Raw genomic sequence first — 4,541 nt, 5'->3', positions numbered from 1 at the left:
GCCCGGCTTCCACCGGTCTCTAACGGGCTTGAACGGGCCCGCCCTTAGCCGGGCTTCGCCCGGCGTCCCGCTCGGCGGGGGGAAGGTCAGATTTGTAGGTCGCGTGACGGGCCGTGGGCGGGGCTGGCAGGGGGCGCCGTGCAGGGACGCCTGGTCAAGCGAGTCCCTGCTGCGCTCCTCCCCTACAGGTGTTGCTCACGCCCACGGGTCACACAGGTTCCTCAGCGGCCCCTCCACACACTCAGAGCGCCGCGAAGCTGCACCCGCGAAGCGGCACCCGCGAAGCGGCACCCGCGAAGCGGGTGCGGCGAGTCTTGGCGCAGGGCAAGGCAAGTATGTCAGCACAAGGGATTGCAGCACCAGCCACCTCCAGGTGAGTTCACTCGCTGAAACTACGTCCAAGGTGCTTCCTTAACCAGAACACAAGCACTCCAGGACAGGTTTTACCCTAGTTAGGGATCACCAGCCAAGTATAGCTTGGTTACAGTGACAGTTTTTATGGGACCTACTGGGCATACCCATCTCACTTAAGATGGCACACTAAATTATGGAAATAAACTTGATGAATGGAGAACTTCAATTATTCACAGCCACTAGTGATCATTCTGGGCTGCATGCCAGTCCATAATAATTTGCACGCCATGCCACCTCAATTGGAACAAGCCATATTCAAATCAGTCTTGACCATACTCCCATGGGAACAGTCCAGCCTGAAAGGTCAGTACAGGTCCTCCCTGAACCAGAATAAAACAATGTGTACTGCAGCTGGGTTTAATCATAAGTATTCCCAGACTACAGCTACCCAGAAAGCCAAGTCACTCATTCTGTGAACCTCATGCACCGTAGTGTGTGTTGCATTCACACACAATAAATAATGACAATGACATGAGCATGCACATATTTGGGTTGATATGATCAATTCCAAATTATCTGCCTAGATCGGTCTTCCCAAAAAGAGCCTTTATATGACTAACCTGCATTAACCTGAAGCATCCCCTCCAAAAACGAATTCTGGGTAGATGGTGTGGGGTTAGCACAAGTCCTGGCCTGTGGCAAAGACCTGGGCCCAACTCCCCCATGGGCAGCCACCCAACCCATGTGCTCCCAATTCCCCGCGGATGCCCAACAACCCCCTGCGGCTGGCCAAACACACCTGCAGAAATTCCATCCCACATGTTTTCCATTCCCTTTATAGTGTTTTGCTGTACTACAACCAAGCACCACATCCCACGCAGCCACAAAGACCCAAGCCTCACCTCCATGGTACCAGAGGACCATGCAAGCTTTACCCATTCAAGCTCGCACAGTTCTGTGCTATGACTCCGCAGGAGTATCACAATACCTCACGAGAGGGCCATGGTTAGCCTGCAGGAGTACCATGGTAAAATTAAAATGTTTGTTGTTGCCCTAAGTGTGTATGGCCCCTCTGGGTCCCCCTCAGAAGTACCAATGCGTATGCCTACCCTGTCCCCTTATAAGCCATAGTTTAATTCACATTCAAGACACGGGGACCGAATACCCAGACCCTGTGATGGTAGCCTCAAACTTTCTGCTCAAGTCCACCAGCTGCTTTGCTTCCCTTACGCTCCAAGGGGCAGATTTACAAGCCCCTTGCGCCACTTTTGCGTAATTTTTAACATGGGAAAAGTGACGCAAAAGTCGCGCAAGGGGCTTGTAAATCTGCCCCCAAATGTCCTCCTGTAATTTAAACCAGCTGACAGAACCACATTCTATTGAGGTTATAAAGAAATCCCTATAACCAGCAAAATACAACATAGCAAGGACTCATTTACTCTCTGGCCACATGAGGGCAGCAGTAGCCAAGAAATAACGATTCCTAAAACCAGCGAAAAATATCGAAAAGCTTTCCACGCGGATATACTTTTAGATTGACATACCTTGAATACCACCATTCGAGAAACCTGAGCGTTTAGACAACGCCCTTCACCTTTGGCACAATTAGTCAGATTCTCTCTGGAATAAATAAAATGTAAAGGCAATGCCAATGCTATTTATTTTATGTGAAAGTCCCTAATCGAGGATTTGTTACTCAATAGTCATCATATACGCACGCTCTGTCTGTCAGTCATACACTCATGCATCCACTCGTCTAACCACTGCACTGACATTCACCCACAATAAAAACACACACAAGCTCAACAACATATTCAAGATAAATTAAAAGTGTAACATTAACAAAACATACGTTCTGCCACCTTAACATGGCAGGCATATGCTTGAAATAGCAAATAAAATTAAACATAGGAGAAGTGGCCACCTTGTAATTGTACTGTATCCTTTTCTTCAAGTTTCAACATGTCCGCCATTTTTGGACACTAGTTGCGACGCAACTCCAGCAATGCGCCACATTTCCGGCACAGATGCATCTGTGCCGTTTTTGCACCATGGTGCGCCGCATTATAAATGCGGCGCACCATGGGTGGCGGAGCTGTGGCGCACGTTAACTGGCGCATCCCAGGGGATGCGCCAGTTAACATAAATCTGCCTGAACGTGTTGGCCATCTCGGAATGCTGTTGCGGCTCCTCTGCTAAGGCGGGGGAGCATTGCCCCACGGCTCAAAAAGGAAAATTAAATGATAACATATCATTAACATTTTATTTTCGCAATTGCAGTCAGTGTTGGGGTGGCCAGGGCTGGCCAGAGCAGGGGGGGAGTGATGTGCACACCCGAAGTGCGCTGAAGTGTTTGGCCGTCCCTCTCGGGCCGACCAAACCGTTCATGCGCACTTTGCATTTTCCTACCAGGCTGTATTACACAGCCTGGTCAGGCACATGCACAGGTAACCTGTACCAGTCAAAATGCCGACCTATCACAACGCTGCGATGCAGCATAGTGATTGGCTCAGGGGAGCCCGTCTGCCTGGGTGCTTCCTGTTGCCGCCAGCCGGGAGAGGAAGATGAAGAGGTCGAAGATGGAGGACGGAGGAAAGGCGGCGGAGGGCCGGTATAGGTAAGCCATTTTTTTTATTATATCCCTCCCCCTCCTGCCACCCTGCCGCATCACCCCCATCTGGTAGCAGCCGCTACTGTCAGAATGTTAAAAAAGTGAAGCTCTATGTATAATACCATTCTATGACTTCTGAAACCTCTTTTTTCTGTTGATCAGATAAGGTAAGCAACAGTTTGTTTCACTGGTAATCCAGATCTAAAAGTAATTGCATATGAAATTAAAGAGAGATCCCTAGAATCAGGCTGGCACTCATTGGACATATCTCAGGTGGAGACCATCACTCCTCAGTAGACCTACTTAAAGAACCCATTTGTGGAGAAGTGTGGCTCAATGGTTAGAGCAGCAGACCCTGATGCAGAGGTCTAGCCCGGGACCAGGTTTCAATTCCCCGCCTCGGCGGGTCTTGGGCTCAAAAATTCCACGGACCTGATAATTCTCGCCTCGGTGCCTATTTCAATCATGGAGTCCAACTCTGCAACTCTGGGCAATAGCTTGCTTAATCTCCACAACGGCCCCCACAACGCTAAGGATGCCTGGCCTCCACCTTGGGGGTGCCCAGGAGTGGACGCCTCACAGGGAAAGCCAGGACGGGTTCCACAGCGGTATTCGTACAAGCGCCTTGAGACCCTTGCGGGTGAGTAGTGCGCTATACAAGTATCAATTTATTTACAATTTAAGGTTGCTATACCAAGGATGGTGAACATGAAAGGAGAAAGGGCACCCACCCAGGCTGGGTAATGGCTTGGCTGTCTCTCTCACTAAACCTCTTCCTGAGCATGGGAACGGTTGGTCCCGCGTTATGTGCAGTTAGAAGAAATAAGAAGGAAAACATGTAGCAAGTTGCTAAGGAATCAGCAAAGTGGGCTACCAATTTCAACCAAAGTTGAAACAGGGTGTGGTACCCTCATCAGGGTCGGCAGCAGTTAGAGGGCCTCGGCAGAGAACTCCAAATGTGAGGCCCCAGTCAGAAAATCTGCTGTCCCTTTTAAAGAGGAGCCTTGACCTTGGACTCTTCAACAACATTTAGCTGCCTTGTACATGTGTAGGAAGGTACCACAACAGTTCTCGCCTTTGGTACACTGAGGCGGTCACTTGAAAACATTTCAACACTAACAGCCTGGTATACCAGCCTAAAGGTGACCCTTTGGAAACTGGAAAACAGCGAAGAGAAGTGGAAGCCAGCCTTATAGCGAACTGGGTCAGAGAGGCGAGCGCCTGGCCTAGGACGCTGAGGATATGGCCCATATGGCTAGAGGGCGCACTCTTCTTCCCTGACAAGAACCACTGAGGGACACCCTCCTTATCAAGGGCCCCCCTGCTGTAAGTAGACTGTCCCATCTAGTTGAGGGAGGGCGGACCAGCACTGAAGGAGACCCTAGGGTGAGTCGTTAGTGGCAAGGATGCTGTTTGCTAGAGCAAGGGAAGAGACACCCACCCCGACATTATATAAGGCCTGGAGGTACTCCTCCTTTATGCCCCTTACTACGGCAAAACTGTGACTGGTGGCTCCATCTGTTCAGAGATGCTGGGGGAGTGATGAGAGAAGTAGCTGGCAGGACTAAAGGAGAAC

Source organism: Lissotriton vulgaris, chromosome 1_2, assembly GCF_964263255.1.
Source record: "Lissotriton vulgaris chromosome 1_2, aLisVul1.2, whole genome shotgun sequence".
Lineage (NCBI taxonomy): Eukaryota > Metazoa > Chordata > Amphibia > Caudata > Salamandridae > Lissotriton > Lissotriton vulgaris.
Note: the sequence above shows the minus strand (reverse complement) of the source record.